Raw genomic sequence first — 23,118 nt, 5'->3', positions numbered from 1 at the left:
GGGTTTATTGCCTTCACTGAGCCTTATCTGCATTCTGGGACCTCTCCAGCTGGACACCAGCAAGAGGAATCACCGAATGTCTTTATATCCACATAGACATCTGGTGCACAGGATGTGTAACCAGCTCCCACGCTGGCCCCAAGGAGGTGTGCATGGATTATGGTGCCAGAATTGTGCACTCAGAGTTTTTGCATTTTTCCCATCGCCTGTGTGGGTTGACAAAAGTCTCTGAGCCGTGGTCTCCATTTGTGCCCGAAGGACTTGAAGGACCCGTTGTCCCTGCATGCACACCATGCCAAAGACACAGACCCGATCTTGCAAATGACTAGAGCTGACTGTTGATGTGGGCATCACATGACACACCAGCCATGATGGTCATTCCCAACCTTGGGGGTTGCCTCTGACGTGCTGAGTCTCCAGAAGACCATGCATGACTGTCAGTACGCACATCCTGAGCACTGCCCCCCACCCGACTGGAGAGAGAAATCAGAGGATGACGACACACTGACATCACTTTAAACCACATGGTTAGGCAAGCTTCATCGTCATCAGTGGGATGCAGTGCCAAGAATGTGGTAGGGTTCAGAGGGACAGCTGGGATTTCCATGCCTCTTCCTGCATGGGCCACATTGCATCCCACTCAGTCTCTTGGAGGAAAAGGAGGCATCTGCCCTCTGTAGTTCAAATAGCATCAACTGTGGAAAAACAAAGAGGCATGAAGACCCCAATGGCAGCAACAACTAATTCTTGCTTACGTTGCATATTGTGTGGAGCTGGACAGGACACGGAAAGCAAAGACCCTGGACCCACCCCACCCCATCCTTTTCTCCACTTCTGGGCAGCTGTTAGCCATGCACTTGGTTACAAAGCTTGGGAAGAAATGGGGTGGATTCCCAGTTGATTGCACAGTCGGCCAAGAAATATGGGGACTTCATGCTAAGGTACCATCTGGATATGAAGATTCGCTGTGTTATTGCTGGAATCATATGTGTTCCGACATCTCCATTCGAGGGGAATCCATGATTTGCTTTTAGCTTGGTCACTTGGTCACTCCTGCGGTTTTGGAAATAGACTAATTTTAAGAAAATGGATGGGTAGGTGGTGGGTATTGAGAAGGGCATTTGTGAACACAGTGTTCATACATGGAAGTGATGAATTGCTAGGTTCTACACCTGAAACCAATGTTGCCATATTTTAACTAACTAGAATTTAAATGAAAACTTGGAAAAAATGTATATTCCTAGTAGAATAGCTGGAATTCATCCTCTCTTTGTGCACACCCCGTAGTTGATGTCTGTGTGTCTGTGTGTTACACATTTCACAACTAATGGGTCCCATCAGCCCTTCCTGCCTTCCTCATTGGAAAACCATTCTGGCTCGCTGTCTGGTCAACAAAGGTGGAGGAAAGGTACTGCCTTCCCCCTCCATGACTTAAATTCTTGATCAGACCCCCCACCCACCCATTGGCTGCGTGGCCCAATGAATAGATCACAGGTCATTGCACGTGGTTGTTCATGGGTCTGTGATTGGTGCATTCCATGTGAAGAAGTCTCTCTTTACTGTGTCTATGTGACTCATCTCCTGTGAGTTCCTTGAAGGCAGGTCTGTGCCCCATCACTCCCCCGATGGCGGTGCATAGTGATGGCTGATAGGGAGGTACATTCACGAGCTGGGGTATGAGTGATGTTTCCAGATGTTGAACATTGCATATCTGTGTCCTCACATGCAGGAAGCATCAGCCTGTCCACCCAGGGCTCCCAGAGAGAAGGTACCCTGCCGGCGAGCTCCCCCAGCCTGCCCGCCATGTTGTTTTTTCTTTGTTTCTTTGTTTGTTTTAGTTTCTTGCATCAATTCTGACCTGGAGAGCCTCCATTTGATTCCTGGCTTCTCCTCTTGCCATTTCGTCCCCTGAATCAGCCCTTTGTTTCTTAGGTCAGTGCCATTCTTCCTCTACCACCCTGGTCTCAGGTTTTCCTGGTTTTCTGTTTGGATTTGTGTTGCATTGGGTGAGAGTCTCAAGGTCCAGATTGGCTGCCCCTCCTTTCTGTTCAGGCCACATCCATCCTCAATGTCCTTTTTGTTGGCAAGCACACGGCTTTGCAAGGAGAGAAGAGTGTGTTGTGTTGAGATACAACATGAAATCAACATTTCTCTTGTACACAAAATCATGTACACAAAATCATGATGCCTGCCGTTCATAATTCTCCCCAGTGTGTAGGCTGAATCACCCCCCTTTGTCCAATTAGGAATCAAAACAGCATCTATTCCTGCCTGGTGTGTCAACAAATGTCATAGCGGGCTTTTCATGTTAGCAAGGGCACATGATGCACAGTTAATGGGATATGGGTTAAGCAAGCTGAAATATGGCCCATGAGACTTTATTATGATCAACTGCATTTTACATTTTGTTTTATAACACATGGAACTGGCAAGAAGAAAATAGGAAGAAAGAAATCGTCAAAAACCGTCATGCAGAGCTCATTGCTTGCATATTAAACTCCTGTTCTGGGTCAGGCTAGCTCTGCAAGGAGGCATAACCACCTCATTTCTGGGGTTACCCTGTCCCTTGGCATCAGTGATGCTGACAGAGGTCTGAGCGGAAGGATTACCCCAGGCTTTTCACCTCCATGGACAAGGTTGCCTTTTCTTCTTGCTGGGTTACAAAGTAGCTGTGAATGATGGTGTGTTTCTTGTGCTTCTCTTGCCACCATGTTGGATCTCAGTGGTCCAACTGGAGAGCTCCCACTCCCAAGCAAGATGTATTAAAAACTCACATGATTTCATTCTCCAATATTGAGCCCATGAAAGGGACTGAGAAGTCTCATGAATCATTCCAAAACTGCAAACTTTGTCCCTGTGAGTGCGTATGCATCGTATTAAATTTTCAGAAGGGTTGGGAGGCATAGAGATGTTTGGGACATTGGAAAACAGTGAGTGGTTTTCAGAGGCTGATCCTTGAATCGTGGGCTGGTGAAGCAGCCCTACCTCCATTTCCTACAAGTAAATAATGCCGGCGCCTCAGACATTGGTTTCCATTCAGGAATAAAGGCCGTTTACCACTAATATGTTATGAAAATACAGTACACCAAACCCAAATGAGCATATTCCAGGAGTTTTACTAAAGATTCTGATTCATCTGTTTCCTTACAACTTGGGTGGCAAAGCGGTAGTAGGTGATGTTCCTGACCTTTAGCCATGCCCTCAGACTTGCCAGTCACTGCAATCTCCACAATCTGGGGAAGGTGGCTTTGTAACCAGTGTATCATGGGTATTGTATACAGTCGGTTATAAATGCGATTGTGGTTCCTCTCACCTTTAGCTTATAGGTCAAAGCTGGCTTATCTTCGCCATTACCCACTCACTTTGCTGTGTGATTTTTGGTTAGCCATACTGAAAGCGGTGAATATTTGTATTGACATTTTGGGGCCAAAGGATATAAATGCATTTCAACTCAGATACATATCACAGAAATGTGACGTTCCCTTAGGATTGCTTGCAGGGGTTGGGGTATATTTGTGCAAAGATATTATACTGTAACGTGTGATGCATTCAACTTTATATCACAGAATTCAATTTCTCAAACTTAAGTATCATTTTTATATATATTGGCCACAAATGGAAATTTACTGGTATATTCCACAAATTGCTATAGGGGCCCTGCAGGCAAACCGATTGCTGTAATTTATGAAATGGTTTCCTTGTAAAACCATGATGTACTAGTTGGCTTGGGCCGTCATAATAAACCATCATAAGCTAAGTGGTTGAATCAATAGACATTTAGTATTTCCTGGTCCTGGAGGCTGGGAGTCTGAGATCCAGGCAGGGCTGGAGGTCTGAGATCTAGGCGGGGCTATGGCTGGTTCCTCCTGAGTCCTCTCTCCATGGCATGTAGAACCCATGTTCTCCTTGTGTTCTCACCTGGTCACTCCTCTGTGTGTAACTGTGTCTTCATCTCTTCTTATAGGGACACCAGTTCTACAGGATCAGGGTCCAACCTAGTGACTTTAATTACTTCTTTAAAGACTCCATGTCCAAATATAGTGACAGTCTGAGGTCCCATAGACTTGGCATCAGGGATAATGACAGAGGTGTGATCAGAAGTAGTACTCTGGTAGTCCATATATACAATGGAGTATTACACTCTATCAGAAAGGATGAATACCCAACTTTTGTAGCAACATGGACGGGACTGGAGGAGATTGTGCTGAGTGAAATAAGTCAAGCAGAGAAAGTCAATAATGATATGGTTTCATTTCCTTGTGGAGCATAAGGAATAACATGGAGGACATGGGAGATGGAGAGGAGAAGGGAGTTGGGGGAAATTGGAGGGGGAGACGAACCGTCAGAGACTGTGGACTCTGAGAAACAAACTGAGGGTTTTGGAAGGTGGTGGTGGGGGATTAGGTGAGCCTGGTGGTGGGTATTGTGGAGGGCACGGATTGCATGGAGCAATGGGTGTGGGGCACAAACAATGAATCTGGGAACTCTGAAAAAATTAAATAAAAAAAAAAGAAATATTATTCTGGGCTTTTTACCTCTGTGGATATCTGTGTACAGGTGATATAGAGAGGTGGTTTGCATGTATAAATAATTTATATATATAATCCAAACTATATGTGTGTGGGGATGTGTGTGTGTGTGTGTGTGTGTGTATAGATTTTATTTACTTGTCAGAGAGAGAGTGTACACAAGCAGAGGGAGAAGCAGGCTCCACACTGAGCTGGGAACCTGATGCAGGACCCTGGGATCAAGACCTGAGCCGAAGGCAGACCTTAACAGACAGAGCCATCCAGGCATCCCAATAATTTAAATTATCTATATCTATATTTAAATATATATATAGCCAAAGAATATAAATTTATTTCTCTTTGTGTATGTGGGATACGCATATATGTATCACATGCACACAAAAATATATTTACACGATATATATTTGTATGTAAAATCATTTATACAGACTCGTGATGATAGATAGTGCTTTCATGTGGTTTATACATCAACTGTCTTACTGAATGACTGTCTGTGGCTTTTTCACCCTATAAAATATTGGTCAATAATATAAAATAAAATGAGCGTGTTGATACACGTCGCTGTGTTGCGTTTTACCATTCTGCCGTGTTTTACACATTTCTGACTTAGGAAGCGGCATGCATCCGAGTGTGAATGTGTTACATCACTTTGGTGAAGTTTACTTTTTTTTTTTTTTTTGATGTTGAATTGCTTTCTTTCTTAATTGTGTCTTGAATTAATGGTGCTTCATCAGCAGGATTTAGATTACTCCTTGCTGGTTATTTTTAGACCTTTAGCCTTTCATTTTTTTAACCATTTTGTGTAATTTGGTTTATTTTTTTAATAAGTACTTCACATTTTATTTTATTTTTAAGGATTTTATTTATTTATTTGACAGAGAGACACAGCGAAAGAGGGAACACAAGCAGGGGGTGGGAGAGGGACATGCAGGCTTCCCAATGTGGGGCTTGATCCCAGGACCCTGAGATCATGACCCGAGTGGAAGGCAGATGCTTAACGACTGAGCCACCCAGGTGCTCTGTAATTTGGTTTATTATGTACACAGACTAGAGTCAGATTAAAACATACATCTATGTAGTCAGAATCGTATTTAATATGAACTTTTTGTTTAATTAAGAGTTTTAACTAAATTTCTATTAGGTCTGATATCCTGGCACTGGTAATTTTTTTTCTTTTGTTGTATTATTTCCATGTATTTGAATCTTACTTTTAATTCTGTTAGACCTTTTGAAGTCTTTGTTCTGCTTTTCTCCCATCTTGGCTTGAAGTCTGTACAACTGCTTGACATATACACTTTTCTTCCCAACATGGAAGTCATCCAAGATCATTCAAGGGTTCGTTCACTTGTTGCAGTGATACTTAGCCTGTCCCCAGAGAGCAAAGGACCCCTTGTAGAATATGCAAGTGAGGGGACACATGAAGCAAGATACAGGGGTGCCCTTAAAACCCACCTCTCATGTACACTGAAGCTGTCACAAGAAAGGCAATCAGAACTCACAAGGGACGCCAGACCCCACGTACTGTCTCCAAAGAAAGTGCTCCTTCAAACAAAATCCACAAAGACACCCATTGACTATAATATATATATTTGGGCATGTATATAGGAAATAGAGATACAGACACACATACGCATAGCATAATTATGACTTACTGTGGTCACAAAACACCATAGACAGGTTGGCTCAAACAATACACATACATTATTATCTCGGTCCTGGAGGTTGGGAGTCTGAGATCCAGGCGGGGCCACGGCTGGATCCTCCTCACGGGTCTCTCCTGGGCATGTAGTTGCCGTATTCTCCCCGTGTCCTCATGTGGTCATCGCTCTGGTCATGTCTGTGTCCTCATCGCCTCTTCTCATAAGGATCCCAATCCTATGGGATCAGGGACCACCCTTGTGATTCCATTTTACCAAAAATCCCCTCTTTAAAGACCTCACCTCCAAATACAGCCACACAGAATACCCATTGTGTGGTCCCGGGGGATGGCGCTTCAACCCATGAATTTTGCAGAGACATAATGTAGCTGATGGCACTCACATCTTCAAGACAAAAATAATATCTGTGTTTCCTAGGAGACGCATGACTTGTGCAAGGGCATGTGGTGGTGGGTGGCCGTTGGACTCAGAAGCACGGCTGACCACCTCCAAGGTCAGAGCAGCTGACACTGCTCCACGGTCAATGGTTTTTCCTCTTGAGCTGGAAAGGTTCCCGGCTGAGCTGCCTCTTCCGTGACCACAGAGATCCGAAGGATGGATGTGGAAATTGCTTTCCTGTTGTAGCATCTCCAGAAGGATATAGATGTTGGGCTGGGATGAAAACCAAACCAAACCAAACCCCATTGCCCGGGCTCATCATGAATTCAGTCTTGGCTGCCTCGAGATTCACACAGCACTACGTTGGCAAGCCTTCGCTCTCTCTTCAGTAATTATTTATCGAGAGCCTGCCCGCGTAGATGAAGGAGAGCCAGAGGTGACCAGAAGAGGCAGTTCAGGAAGCGTGCACTCAGGGTGAAGGGAGAGAACTCCTCCACCAGCAGAGTGTGTCATCTGCAGAAGGGAGAGGAAACCACATCTCCATGACAATGCATACCTCAGTTAGACTTAAACATCTGCTTTATGGGAAGAAAGGAGGCTCGGATCCAATCAAATTAATCATAACTGAGAGACAGCTTGGGATGTCCTAGGAAATACGGCCATAATGCACCACAGTCCGTGTGCTGCTGGTGATAGGACGTGAACACGAGAGAGGCACAGATTGCCGTGTGCTGTGACGTTTCAGCCTTCCTCCAGAAGGCGTTCATGGGGCACCCGACCATGCCAGGTGGGGCAGGGGGAGCCCAGGAACAGGTGAGCTGGTAGACTTCAGTCTGGCCTTCATGGACCTGAGAGTCCTACACGGGTTCACGCCCAACAGTCAACCACATCAGAACGTGAAAAGCTAGATGTCTCCCCCACAGCTTCTCCTGCCTCTCATCTCTCCTGGTCATCAAACCTCCATGCGTGCTCATTTCCGTTCAAGTACCAGCCACTGCCCCGGGGCCCGCCGTCCTCAACACCCTCGGGCTCTCTATGAATTTCCAACGGCAGCTCTCACAATGCATCAGAAACCTACTGGCTTCGAAGGGCACACATTTACCCCCCAACCTGGAAGCGGCCGTCCGCGAGCCCGGCGTGAAACCAAAGTCGCCGACTGCCTAATCATGCATTTCTAGCCTCTGGGACAGCGAGAGATAAATTCCCACTGTTGAAGCTCCCAGCCTGCGGTGTCACATTACCGCGGCCCACGCCAACTGATATGTATGTCTCCGTGTCCCGTGGGCTGTCGCCGAGCCGGAGGTGCTCAGAGAGGGACGGGAACCGCTGATTGATGACAGAGCGGACAGCTGACTTAATAGTGAGATTATACTGACAGTGGTCTCGTGAGTTGTATAAATTTTCTTACAAGCGGAGGGTGCATTCGGTTCTACAGAGTGCCCACCCCCAAGCCCCGTGATTATTCTTTTTCTCTCCCTTGTGCGCACACACATATACACACATGCACACACATGCACAAATATACGTGTGCATGTACAAGCACACAATGCATTAACATGCATACACAAGCACACACATGCACACTTGTAGATACATATGCACATACATGCACAAACACACACATGGGCACACAGATGTACGAACACACATGTATACACAGACACGTACACAAGACACACATACATGAATAGACTGCACACACGCACAGACATACACACCACAAATATACACATACATGTACACACATATACACGTGTGCACACATGCATTCATATGCACATAAAACAGGCACACGTGCAGACACACATATACACATGCACACGTATAGAGACATGCATACACATATACACAAGTACACACACAAATATATACATGTGCACACAAACACACATACATGCACACACACACACACATTCAGAAACACACAATACACCTATACATAGGCACACACACGCACGGACATCTGTCACACTCTCATAAGTCTGTTTGCAAAAGCAATTGCACTACGCCTTCTGGAATTTTCAGCAGCATCTTCTGAAATCCTTTTTCCCAGTCCCGTTTTGTTGGTACTGAAGTCAACGCTTGCTCTTTGCAAGACTAATTTAAATGTCTGGCATGAAAAATCCAGATGTCTGTCTTTGGTAAATGCTGACCCATTCTGCTCACAGCACGGTTGGAAACCAGCTCACGGCCGGCTCTTTGTACTTTTCCAAGATGCATGTACTGGCCCATTGGCACATCCACGGCAGAGCTCACCCCATGTATTTCCCAGGTATCTCTGCAGAAGAACCATCCCATGGAGGAGGGTCTCAGGTATCCGGGGTCAGCCCTGCCCTTTTCTCAGAGCTCCCATGATTTATTTTGGTCCCCACACAGCTTGCTGAACAGTTTACCGGCAATCAAGATCCCCCTCCCTCAGACACCAGCTGTCATCAGGCCCCAAACCTCGCTGACTGTGACCACTGGAATTTCATTGTGTCAGGGAAACACCCTCAGCCATCGACTCCCTTCTGAGCATCAGCCGTGCAACGTGCAAGGACCACGCAGTGGCAGAAGGGCAAGGCTGAGATGCGATAATGCGTAGTTGGGCTCTGAATGGACCACTCCATTGCCAGGTGGGGTCTGATGGTGGGTGGACGTCCTCTTCCCCAGGGAGCTTTGAAGGATTATGATCTGAAAGTGTTTATAACTCCAGTAGCGGTGACAGTCACGAGATGGCATGCGATAAGGGGTAAAGGATACCACAAGTCAAAGATCTTTTTCCTTCACCGAACTGACCCAAACCTGAGATGGAAAATGTGCATTTTAGAGCAATGTTGGATTTTTAAATGCATTTAATAGCTTTCTCGGATACCCCTCATGATGTTGCAGCTCTTTCCAAACAAATGCTTATCCCCGCTGTTCTCATTCAGGTCTGTCCTTGAAGGTCACTGCTTTTATCTCCTCCAACGAGGAGTAAAAGCAAATCAGATTATGGAAATAGCTGAGCTGCAGGATGGAGGGGTTAACATGTGTGCAGGGACGGGGGCTTGAGGGGGTCGTTTGCAGAGTATGTGGAGCTTGAATGCTACATCACGATTAGGATGGGCAGACACAGCAACCCTAAAACAACAGTGTTTAAGAAAGACATAAGTTTGATTCTTTCTCAAGTAAAGGCGACCCTGTGGTACATGGTCCAGAGTTGGTGTGCTGGCTGTGTGTCAGACTCCTCTGCAGCTAGGCTTTTTGCACTTTCTTGCTTCTCCAGCTGTAGTCATGGCCCCTGTTCTCATGGTCTGGGATGATGGTCCCGACATTCCAGGGATCAAGTGGGAGGAAGGGAAGTAGGGTAGGAAAGAAGGGGCCAGCTGTGCATGTCTTTGAAGGAAGGTTTCCAGCACGTTGTAGCGCCAGTAGGCAGAGAGGGAAAACGCTTTTGTATAGGGAGGTACTGGGCATGAACGATGGTGCCTTTCATTATTAATTCTGTGACACTGGGCAAGGCTGGACTTCTGTGAAGCTTAATTTTCTCTCTTGTAACATGACGGTGATGATGGCAATGATGGTGATGACAATGACGGTGTTGGTCATCTCACTGGTGATGCTACTAGTGGTGTTGCTGATGGTGGGGATAGTGGGGAGGACGGTGGTTGTGATGATGTTGGGGATGGTGGTGATCGTGGTGGTGATGACGATGGTGATGGTGGCGATGGTGGGGATGATGGTGATGATGGTGATGATGATGATGATGGTGATGATGATGGTGATGGTGATGATGATGATGGTGGTGATGATGATGATGGTGATGATGATGATGATGGTGATGATGGTGGTGATGATGGTGGTGTTGATGGTGATGATGATGGTGATGATAATGGTGATGGTGGTGATGGTGGTGATGGTGATGATGGTGATGATGATGATAATGATGATGATGATGGTGATGATGATGGTGTTGATGGTGATGATGATGGTGATGATGATGATGATGATGATGGTGGTGATGATGGTGATGATGATGGTGTTGATGGTGATGATGATGATGGTGATGATGATGATGGTGGTGTTGATGGTGATGATGATGGTGATGATAATGGTGATGGTGGTGATGGTGGTGATGATGATGATGGTGATGATGATGGTGATGATGATGATGGTGATGATGATGGTGGTGTTGATGGTGATGATGATGATGATGGTGATGATGATGATGGTGATGATGATGGTGATGATGGTGATGGTGATGATGATGATGATGATGGTGATGATGGTGATGATGATGGTGTTGATGGTGATGATGATGATGATGGTGGTGGTGATGATGATGATGATGATGGTGATGGTGATGATGATGATGATGATGATGGTGGTGATGATGGTGATGATGATGGTGTTGATGGTGATGATGATGATCATGATGGTGGTGGTGATGGTGATGATGGTGATGATGGTGATGGTGATGTTGGTGGTGATGATGGTGATGGTGATGATGATGATGATGGTGGTGGTGATGATGATGATGATGGTGGTGGTGATGGTGATGATGGTGGTGATGTTGGTGGTGATGATGGTGATGATGATGATGGTGGTGATGATGATGATGGTGATGATGGTGACTGTGGTGACGATGGTGGTCAAGAAGGTGACAGTGGTGATAGTGGGAACCAGGACGGTGACTGTGATGGGGGTGGGGATGAAGACAATGGTGATGAAGGCGACAGTGACAACGGATGATGGTGAAGATAACGATGGTGGTGATGGTGATGTGACCTGCCTCCCAGAACTGTCATAAGAGACAAGGGAACTGAAGTCCACCATTCCTTGAACACTAGAATGCATCATACAAGTCACGCTTGTTGTATTCCCGACCCACTTCGGAAGAAAACCACAGTTTTCTTGAAGGCTCATACGACAAAACCACCAGCTCCCATGAATGAAAAGGCAATTATGTACCAAATTTGTGTTTGTTTATGGATTTATGCATCAGAAGAGAAATAAGGGATGACGCCCTGGGTGAATTTTTTAAGAAAGATGCATTTACAAACACCACTCAGGAAACACAAACGAGTTCTTTTCCTAATGTGTCCTCGCATCAGACAGACGTGGTGTGACTCTGTACTGTGTCCTGATTATGTGTTCCTCTGTCGATCGCACCTTGGATGAGATGCAGTAATTGCTGTCTCCCTGGTACCTGGCTCAGTGTCCAGCACCTCTAACACGCTCCACCAAAGCCTTGACATGAATTACTTTCTGCAAGAATGTTAACGAGCCAGATCAAAGGGAGAGGTGTGAGAAAGATCTAGACACAGCAAGGTGAAGGAGGGAGCCATGGGAGTTTGAGCAATTAAGAAGGGATAATGAAGACACAAAGGTCAGAGGACCAGGCTTATCAAGGAAAAGAACAGCCTGGACAAGCCTATCAGTTCTCTTGGCTGATTCACATAGTTTCTCAGTAAGTCCCTGATGTGCGTGCTTCTCATCACGCCACCTGTGACCAGCGTGGTCCAACCTGCCCTCTCTCCCTGGACACTAGCCTCTACCCGCCCCTATGTCTCTCAACATCCATTCCTGCATCATAACCTCAGCCCAGAAATCAGATGGATGACTTTTGTCTCTAGGTCAGGGTTCCCAATGGGGCTTCTCCAAGAAGCAACCTGGGGTTGAGTATTGAATGTGGTGGGAGGTGGGGTGGGGGCTCTCGTAGGGGGTGAGGAGGTGACACAAGAAAGGAAAGCAGCTCATGAAAGGGGACTTCTCAAGCCAACCACACAGAGGTGATTGGAGCTTATCCCATGGTGATGCTCTGGCAGATAGCACAGACACCCACCTGGGGACTGTCCTGGCTGAAAAGTGAGGGACACCATATTTATACACTATACCCATCAGCACCGGGGGCGGGGGCAGTAATGTGACTTTCTCAGACTTCCAGCGCGCTACTCGAATGGGCATTATGGGATCCATTAATGAACGTAGCCCTCCAACAGAAGGGCAGGACTTGCATTGGAAGGCAGGTCACTGTTCCCAGAAATGGAAAGGAATTCCTGGGGGTCTGAGAGGAACACCCCCATGAGGATAAGGTCCATCAGAGGAAAAAACCTCCACCGGCCTCTCATGTCAGTGTGATGAAACCCAAAGTCCACATAAGACAGCAAGATCTGCCCCATCCCTGTGGTCTCCAAACTCATACCCCAGCCCTCTTCCCCTCCCCACACAGCCATGTGAGCTGCGTCCAGTCAGGCTGGCCCCTAGCCATGCCACCATCCACACTGTCTGCTCCCGGCTGTCTGGGCAAACGTCACCCCCAACCGTGGCCACAACGGTGCAAGGACGCCTCTTCTGCCTGGTCTCCTCTGGAGCACAATGCCTCGTGAGAACAGGTGAGGAGGTGGCTGGGTATCATGAATGGATTTGTGTACCTGGACTTTAAAAGTGGGCAGGATGCTATTGACTCAAGGTGTGTCTGTGTGCTGGCGGGCTTGCTCATTGCCCCATCATGCTGCGGCGTGAGAGCATCTTAATAGGGGTGGATGTTTGGGTTGAAGCCTTGAGAATGCGTACATGCGGCCAAAATGTTATCTCATGTGGTTGATGAGCGATGCTTCCTGCCTGACTGCACAGAACTGACACCCAGAAGACTCCCTGGGTGGCCACCTCCTCCAACACACCTGACCTCCAGGTTGTGGGCAATGCCTTGATACTTGAGGGCTCACAGAAACTCAGCTCAGGAGAGTCCAGAGACACTAGAAGTCAAGAAACTGACTCATGCCTGATTCTGTGTCATCCTGGATTTCAGAGGGTAAAGGTCTATTCACCAATGCCTAGAGCCACATCGACCTCACCTGGGGGTTTGTTACCCACGCTGAGATCTCAATTAGCCCTTCCCCTGCTAGCTCAGAGTTGGAACTTTTGCAAGATTCCTGGGAAATGTGTGTCCACAAACATCTGAGAAGCCATGACGTGCACGGAGGGTAAAAAAAAAAAATTCTTCACCACAAAATGCAGAAACGCATCATTGTACTTTTCAGACTTTCTGTGCAAGGCGGTTGATGCATACAGGGGGACAGAGAACAGATAGTGATGCTCGCACCTTCATGCTGCTATAATATGCCACATCCATGAGGTAGGGACATGTGGGAGTTTGACCGACTCACATTCTTTGCATGACGTGTCAATATTTGATGAATGGGGCTCAGCCCCTGCTGCTATGGAAAATTGCTCTTTGAGACGTTATGGAGCCTATCACTGCCTCCTGGTCCTGGCCAGGTCTCTGGTCATTTGGTCACAGCTATCTTCCTGAATGGCAAGCAGATCTGTGATGGTCCATGTTATGTGTCAATGTGGCCAAGTCACCAAGAGGTGGTCAAATATTATTCTGGATGTTTCCCTTTAAAGGTGTTTCATTTGTATGCATTTTTTAAGCATGAGATCAACATTTCAAGCAGCAACGGACTCTGAAAGAACAGGATTACCAGGTTCGATGCAGATGGGCCTCATCTAATCAGTTGAAGGCATTAAGCGCCTCCGCAGAGAGCTCCCCTGAGCAAGAAGGAATTCTGCCAGCACAGGGCCTGTGCCGCTCAGCTCAAACACCAGCCTTTCCTGCACCAATTCCTTCAAACCAAACCAAACCAAAACAAACCAAAACAAACCTCTCCATATATGTTCTCCCTATATCGGTTCTGTTTCTCTGGAGAATCCTGATGAATGCAAGATCTGACCCTGCTTAGGGCTGACCTCAGCACCACGGGGAGGGTGATAGGTATCTCAGCTCCTACACAAGCACAGAGTAAATGCACCCATGATTCACGAACCCTTATAGGAAAGGGAAAAAAAAAAACACATAGAAACATAGGAAAGCATCCCAGATGGCTGTGGGCAGGCGTCCAGGGTAAGGAAGAGAAACGGTAGAAGATACATTGTAAATGCTTCAGGACACAAGAACCTAGCTGTTTGGGGGGACTTGCAACCATGTAGGATTCTTTCAGTTACAAATAAGTAACAAATCACTTGCAATCCTCATAATCGTAATAATAATAATAATAAAAAGGAAGTTCCTGTTGTCGCTGTGTCTGAACAAAGGATGACAAACAAACTTTCAGATATCATCGATGTTGCAAAATACATTGCGGCGAATGGTTTGGATTTAGTTTGTAAAATACGTGGGTGTGTGTGTGTCTGTGTAGGAATGAGTGTGTAAGTGGGTGGTGGGTGTGTATGCCTGTGGGCTGAGGACACTGATATACGTATGCACGGGCATGTGTCTTAGACCCACGGAGGTGTCTCAGTCCGAACACGCAGGTCCCCCACGTACCTCCCGGGTCCGACCACCTGTCATCCTGGCGGGAAACCGGAGATGAGATTTAAGTCACCGGCAATCTGCTACGGGAAGGAGCAAACTCCCCGAGGACCGGGCCTCCCGGAAAACACAGAGCAAGGCATCGCGGAGCCTGACGGGAGGTGACAAGGCACGCCAGGCCGAGTTACTGCCAAAGGCCGGGCGCGGGATGCGGCTGCTGGGAGGTAATTGACTGGGCTGCCCGCTCACATCCCTCGTCTTCCCGATGCAAAGTGGTCTGTAATCAGCTCTCGAGAGGAGCTCAGATGTGGGGAACAGCCCCGTCCTGGCCGCTGCGGACACGCGTCCCAGACGCAGACCTCTCCCGGGCTCCCTTACCGCGGCTGCTGTGGGTATGCTCACGGGACCCGACCAGGTTTGAGGAAAAGAAACTCAGAGGTGCACTGAGATCCCATCCGGACAAGAGTGTGCACCAAATGAGCCTTCTCTTTGTCCCTTTGCCTCTGGAGAGATTCAGAGGAACCACATGGGGTGGGGAAAAACCCATCTTTTTAACCATTTCCTAGAAGGCTCTTTACAAGCCTGGATTCAAAGGTCTCTTTGACGGCGAACGAAAACTCTGCAGCACACATTACGCATAATCGCGAAGGTGCACTTTTCTTTGAGGTTCTTTCTTGCACTAATTCTCCCCAGATGTGGACGGACCTCACGTTCAAACATCAAGCTTGGAGAGACCTTTGAGAACAAGGAGTGTGTCTCCTCTATGGGGCAGAAGTGCCCTTTAATTCCTTATAGCTCCTACGCCTGGAAATGCAAGGAAGATTTAGAGACTCCAACGTGAGCTTGCCACGTCCCCGGCCACTGTGTGAGCCTGGGCTCAGGGGAGCCTTGCAGGATGTGGGCGTGGAGACCTGGATGTTGCCAGCACAGCCAGCCCTTGCCGAAGCTTGGTTTCTGCAGCTGAAGCTACCGAACCCTGGGCCCCGACTTCTTGGAGGAAAATCCAAGAGTCACACGCTGGTGACAGCTGCGGCCACCACACAGGCTCCTGTGACCTCATCCCTGGGCGTTTCTGAGCAGAAGCCAGAATTTTTCTGGGCAAAGCCCCAGCACGAAGCTCATTTCTTCTCCCTGCCCATGATGCTCTGTGAATGGGCACCAGGGCTCTTCCTCATGGGCTGTGTGAATGTGGCAAGGAGGGGGTTGACTCCAATGCTGTGTCTCCATATTCTTATTTTTTCTCAAGTGGCCAGAAGAGCGTCTTCCTCCCGGGATCCTCTTGTCAAAAATGAGCGTTGTTCTAGACATCTCATCTACCATTCGTTGATGGTGCACATCCAGTAGACCCGCCTGAGCTGTCTCAATACTTTTGAGGGGGGCAGCTCAGGGGGCCGCCTGAGCTGTCTTCAGCCCAGCTGTGGCTCTGAACCAATCGGGCTCCAGGTGGCCCAGGAGCATGGCACCCTCTCTCCTGGGTCCAGCTGCCGGCGCCCCAAGGAGAGCACGCCGGGAGAAAGGGCTGACTTCAATCTCCATCTTCAATCTCTGACAAAAATCGTTTGATGTAGGGGATAAAGATGCCACTGTAGGATTCCTTCATGCAAGGTCCACCCCAGACTGTGGTTAATAGGGTTAGCATGGTAGGGATGCCCCAAGGTCAACATCTGGGATCCAGTTTTGAACGAAGCACACACCACTCACTCCCAAAGAAGCATGCATACTCACCAGATCTCTGGCTCTCCTTGACCTGGATGGCACAGGAGTTGGTCTCTGAGGGACTGGTTCATGCCAACGCCATGTCCTATGTGTTAGCCAGGGTCCTTGGTAAAGTAAGACGAGCATCCTGAGTTTCCGAAATGATAAAGGATAACCATATCAGCACAGTCATGGGCGCCCGGTTCTTAAAATACCCCACTTTGTCCTCCCCAAGTAAATTTTTTTGGTAGCATATGACATTTGAAGGGATTTCAGAAAATATGTAAATTCTTGAAAAGGTTTTCAATCTTAAATTTTAATGTGGGAAGACTTCCCCTCTCTTTGAGTGACACTGGGCTACGGAGGAAAGTATTGATCCCATGAAAATCAGCCAATTCTAGTTTGGTCCCTCAGAGAAGAAAATGCAAATATATTTGCTCATAGTCAGAAAATCCTATTAAGGGTTATTATTTTTTTTTCCCTGTCCCAGGGCTTCATAGATGTGAAGGCATCGATGCGTTCTCTGCACCCTGGTTTTCGCGACATTTGCAAAGTATCATATGTTTTGCCTACGGTTTTTTTTTTTTTTTGAAGTGTGGATTAAGATTGAAGCCCTCTTTCCATGTTCCAAGTGCTTCAGAAGCAATAATCAACTGTGACAAAAACTGTTTGATTTAGGGGATGAATATTTCACTGTAGGATTCCTTAACGCGGATCCTGTACCCAACAGGGCTTTGTGACACCCTGCACAATCATTGCGTGACAGGCCACGGATTGCACAAACTGTATTTGAAATTATTTTAATGGTATTTGGAGGAGAAATGGCTCATTCCCCAAAAGTATCCCTGTGGAATCCTTAATAATATATTTTTTTTGCCCCCTATCAATGTCAAATAATCCAATCCCACTGAGTTATTTCTAATGTCTGAGATGAAATGAAGCCAGACCAGTTTGACTCTTGTGTTCTGTTTAGTCCCCTGTAGACTCTTGGAGAGCTTTCTTTATTTCATCTGGTCTGAGAAATTCGCCAGAATATGTCTAGAATTGGCTCCGTTTTTTTGTTTTCAGTGAGATCTCCGATGTCATTGCTTTTATGATGATGTCCTTGATCGAAAACATTTGTCTCCTGTCATTTCTATAATTATAGCTTCTGATGTATCTTTTGGAGGCAGGAAGGACTGAGTGGGTCCAAGACCTGAGGGAAGTCTGATATGCCTGACACGGGGAGGGCGGGTGGCAGGTCGGGAGACATGGGGAGGCTGAGGCATGAGATCATCGGGTCTTGGAGGGTGCAATGGGGTGATGTCTGGCGGCATTCAAGGGGGTCCTTGCCGATGGAGTCATGGCATCTCTGTCTGCATCAGTGCTTGGAGAATGATGAGAAAGGACGAATGAGCCCATCAAGTAGACTGTGATGGTGGTCCAGGTTGGTGGTGGCGGCGGCGTCTGGGCTGGTAGCCACCATGATGGAGACTATGGGGCAGACTAGAGGCATATGCGTTGGAGAGAACTGACACGGCCTGAAAATGTACCAAATGTGGGGGATGAGGAGAAGGACAATGCTCCTTATCGCAATGGGAGAGGCTGGGTACATGGAGAGAATCGTGTCCCCCACCCCACCTCAGAGTTCACATGTGCGAGCCCTACTCCCCCAGTGGGATGGCTTTAGGAGGTGGCACCTTTAGGGAGGCATTACGGTCAGATGAGGGTGTGGGGTCCTCAATGGGTTTACTCTCCATATAAGAAGAGAAGAGCTCAGTCTGTCATATGAAGATACATAAGATGGTGGTCATGTACAAGCCAGGAAGAGTATCCTCCTCAAAATCTGACCTTGCTGGCATCTGATCTCACACCTCCAGCCTCCAGAACTGCACAGAAATAAATTTGTGCTGTTAAGCCCCCCAGTCTATGGTATGTTGTCATGGCAGCCTGAGCTAAGACACCGAGTGAGGTGGACTTTGGTTGTCTTTGGCTTTCTTGTAAGGAGTTACTCCTCTCTGTAGAATCTTCCTGCATCCTCAATAACGTTGGTCGTGTAGGACTTTCAGGTGGTTACTCAAGCGTTCCACCACGTTTTGTCCCGATTAAGTCTGTCCAAATCTATTGAAATAGTTGCACTGATGTGCTAGCCACTAGAAAGTATTTGGTGCCTGATGCTTCTCCTCTTGTAACCAGACACAGGTGAGGACAAGACATGGGAGGTAGATGTGAATCAGAAGGACAATGATTTGTCACCGGCAGACCCCAACTGGAGGGGACACGGGAGATTTGTTGAAGATGTCTCATTGCCATCAGGATTCACCTTCTGAATCACCTACGTATGACTTGTCATATTTGAATGTCAAAGAGTCAATATCTAGGATCCCCTTGGCTGGTCATCATGCATTAGCTCACTAAAAAGCTGCACATGCTCTGTGGACAGAAGGTCTTGGGAAATTTTCTCAATATTCCTCTACTGTGAAATATTCTTGCCCCGAGACAGAGACAGAGAATCTCAGTCGGGCTGGACCCAGAATCATTTTCTCCAATCCCGTGAGATTTATGCTTGGGGAGGGGTGGTTGAAATAATTATCTGGGGGCACTAACCTGTCCTCTTTCCATATTGACTAGATACACTGGTACATGCAGCATGATTTGGACCGATTTGCACACAAGTGTTTTAGATGTTTCACCTACTGGCTATTTGGCTGAAATTCCCTTGAGCAGAGATCATGTTTGATCTCCAAATCCTTTGTTCAGATGTGCACTGGTTCCCACGGCCACCATGACAAAATGCCAAATGGGGTGTCTTTGAACAACAGAAACGTATTCTCTCAGTTCTGGGAACTAGAAATCTGAGGGCAAGCTGTCAGTGGGGTTGGTTCCATGTGAATTCTCTGATGGAGAGTCTGTTTCAGGACTCAGTGGTTTTTCCAGGAATCTTTGGCATCGCTTGGTTTGTGGATGAATCCCTCCAATCTGCTCATTGTCTCTGGTTTTCTGTGGTATTCTTAGAAGGACACTAGTCATATTGGATCCAACCACACGATTTCATCCTATCATGCTAACTAATCACATCTGCATGAGCAGAGGGTTCACCATATTCTCTTCTGTGCTCCGAGCTCCTGCCAAGGTGATGTGTTCTCAATCCAAGGAGCTCCTGTGAGTCAGAAGTGATGTCTCTCGTGGGGCCATGGACATGGAAGGTTCTGCTCTGGTTGGTTCTGATTAGTTTCTACCCTATAGTTCCTGGGAAATGAGCATTTTAAGAGTACAGACCCCAGGTGTGAAATTCCCAGCCATCCCATTCTTCATAGCAATGCCATGAAATGTTCTCTGGTCATCCCCTATGTTCCCCTCCAGCTCAGCTCTTCCAATCCTCAGCTACCATATTAGCTGTTGCTGTCTAACAAATGTTAGCAGCTTGAAATTTAGCAGATTGAAACAGCACAGATACATTATATTTTCGTGGCAGTAGGTCAGGATTCCAGACACGAGTCACCTGGGTCCACTGTTAGGGTTTCCAAAAAAAAAAAAAAAAAAAAAAAAGTGCAACAAGGATTTGGGTGGGGCTGTGTTCTCATCTGAAGGTTGGCTTTCTCTTTTGGTTCATTCTTACTGTTGGCAGAATTCAGCTTCTCTTGAAGGGATCCTCTGATTCCATCAGGCCCACCTAGGATAATCTCCCTCCAATGAAGTCACCGTTACTGGATTAGTAACATCATCAGGGAATGACATCCATCATGCTCATGGGTCCTGCTCATCCTCTAAGGGAGGGGATTGTAGAGTGTGTGCACTAGGGCACAGATATCTTGAGACCACCTCGGAATCCTGCTTACCATAGCTCCTTCTCACCCAATCTGCCTCTGAGGTCCAGTGTGTTTCCCAATGAGCTCACCTGATTTATCTGGCAGGTGCCTTGCCAAATTCCTCAGGTATCCAGATCTACCAATAGGGGAGCCCTCCCTGCTCTATATAGGGATTTGATGGACCCAAGGTTTAAGCAAGATTGCAGAAATTAATTGCATTTTCATGAAACTGGGTCTCTCTACTTTTTATAAGGTGCATGTAAGCCTTGTTTACAAGAGGAAGTGTTCTTAAAATATCCATTAAAACATTACACAAATATTGCAAATTACATATCAAATAAAGGGCTAGTGTCCAAAATCTATAAAGAACTTAGCAAACTCAACACCCAAAGAACAAATAATCCAATCAAGAAATGGGCAGAAGGGAAATAAAAGGTATCCAAATTGGTAATGAAGAAGTCAAACTTTCTCTCTTTGCAGATGACATGATTCTTTATATGGAAAACCCAAAAGACTCTACCCTCAAACTACTAGAACTCATACAGCAATTCAGCAACGGGGCAGGATACAAAGTCAATGTACAGAAATCAGTGGCTTTCTTATACGCTAACAATGAAAATACAGAAAGGGAAATTAGAGAATTGATTCCATTTACTATAGCACCAAGAACCATAAGATACCTGGGAATAAACCTAACCAAAGAGGTAAAGGATCTGTACTCGAGGAACTACAGAACACTCATGGAAGAAATTGAAGAAGACACAAAAAGATGGAAGACCATTCCATGCTCTTGGATTGGAAGAATAAACATTGTTAAAATGTCTGTACTGCCTAGAGCAATCTATACTTTTAATGCTATTCCGATCAAAATTCCACCGGTATTCTTCAGAGAGCTGGAGCAAATAATCCTAAAATTTGTATGGAATCAGAAGAGACCCCGAATCGCTAAGGAAATGTTGAAAAACAAAAATAAAACTGGGGGCATCACGTTACCTGATTTCAAGCTTTACTACAAAGCTGTGATCATCAAGACAGCATGGTATTGGCATAAAAACAGACACATAGACCAGTGGAACAGAGTAGAGAGCCCAGATATGGACCCTCAACTCTGTGGTCAAATAATCTTCGACAAAACAGGAAAAAATATACAGTGGAAAAAAGACAGTCTCTTCCCAGTGCTGGGAAAACTGGACAGCTATATGTAGAAGAATGAAACTCGACCATTTTCTTACACCGTACACAAAGATAAACTCAAAATGGATAAAAGACCTCAACGTGAGACACGAATCCATCAGAATCCCAGAGGAGAACAAAGGCAGTAATCTCTTCGATATCAGCCACAGCAACTTCTTTCAAGATATGTCTCCAAAGGCAAAGGAAACAAAAGCGAAGATGAACTTTTGGGACTTCATCAAAATCAAAAGCTTCTGCACAGCAAAGGAAACAGACAAGAAAACAAAGAGGCAACCCACGGAATGGGAAAAGATATTTGCAAATGACAGTACAGACAAAAGGTTGATATCCAGGATCTATAATGAACTCCTCAAACTCAACACACACAAAACAGACAATCATCTCAAACAATGGGCAAAAGATATGGACAGACACTTCTCCAATTAAGACATACAAATGGCTATCAGACACATGAAAAAATGTTCATCATCACTAGCCATCAGGGAGATTCAAATTAAAACTACATTGAGATATCACCTTACACCAGTTAGAATGGCCAAAATTAGCAAGACAGGAAACAACATGTGTTGGAGGGGATGTGGAGAAAGGGGAACCCTCTTCCACTGTTGGTGGGAATGCAAGTTGGTGCAGCCTCTTTGGAGAACAGTGTGGAGATTCCTCAAGAAATTAAAAATAGAGCTTCCCTATGACCCTGCCATTGCACTACTGGGTGTTTACCCCAAGGATACAGATGTCATGAAAAGAAGGGCCATCTGAACCCCAATGTTTATAGCAGCAATGGCCACGGTCGCCAAACTGTGGAAAGAACCAAGATGCCCTTCAACGGATGAATGGATAAGGAAGATGTGGTCCATATACACTACGGAGTATTATGCCTCCATCAGAAAGGACGAATACCCAACTTTTGTAGCAACATGGATGGGACTGGAAGAGATTATGCTGAGTGAAATAAGTCAAGCAGAGAGAGTCAATTATCATATGGTTTCACTTATTTGTGGAGCATAACAAAAAGCATGGAGGACATGGGGAGTTAGAGAGAAGGGGGTTGGGGTAAATTGGAAGGGGAGGTGAATCATGAGAGACTATGGACTCTGAAAAACAATCTGAGGGGTTTGAAGTGGCGTGGGGGTGGGAGGTCGGGGTACCAGGTGGTGGGTATTATAGAGGGCATGGATTGCATGGAGCACTGGGTGTGGTAAAAAAAATAATGAATACTGTTATGCTGAAAATAAATTAAAAAAAAAAGAAATGGGCAGAAGACATGAACAGACATTTCTGCAAAGAAGACATCCAGATGGCCAACAGACACATGAGAAAGTGCTCCACATCACTCAGTATCAGGGAAATACAAATCAAAACCACAATGAGATATCACCTCACACCAGTCAGAATGGCTAAAACTAACCAGTCAGGAAAGGACAGATGCTGGCGAGGATGCGGAGAGAGGGGAACCCTCCTACACTGGTGGTGGGAATGCAAACTGGTACAACCACTCTGGAAAACAGCATGGAGTTTTCTCAAAAAATTGAAAATAGAGCCACCCTATGACCCCACAATTGCAATACTGGGTGTTTACCCTAAAGATACAAACATAGTGATCC

The 23,118-nt window shown here is 46.3% G+C and overlaps 1 protein-coding gene across 6 annotated transcripts in view; it reads right to left on the bottom strand.

Annotated features, from left to right (window-relative positions):
• Positions 1–23,118, bottom strand: part of DHRSX (dehydrogenase/reductase X-linked) — a 231,857-nt gene that overhangs the window by 1,564 nt on the left and 207,175 nt on the right. For 3 of the 6 annotated variants that reach the window (XR_006382483.1, XR_006382486.1, XR_006382487.1), the window contains 2 exons: positions 16,566–16,683; positions 6,100–7,078 (listed from right to left, as the gene is read on the bottom strand). The gene's annotated coding sequence lies outside the window, so the exon portion shown is untranslated. Of the gene's footprint in view, positions 1–675; positions 696–6,099; positions 7,079–16,565; positions 16,684–23,118 lie in introns of those variants that run through there. The other 3 variants (XR_006382485.1, XR_006382484.1, XR_006382489.1) reach the window with 3 other exon arrangements.

Source organism: Neovison vison, chromosome X (genome assembly GCF_020171115.1).
Source record: "Neovison vison isolate M4711 chromosome X, ASM_NN_V1, whole genome shotgun sequence".
Lineage (NCBI taxonomy): Eukaryota > Metazoa > Chordata > Mammalia > Carnivora > Mustelidae > Neogale > Neogale vison.
This window is presented reverse-complemented; position numbering and strand designations above follow the sequence as displayed.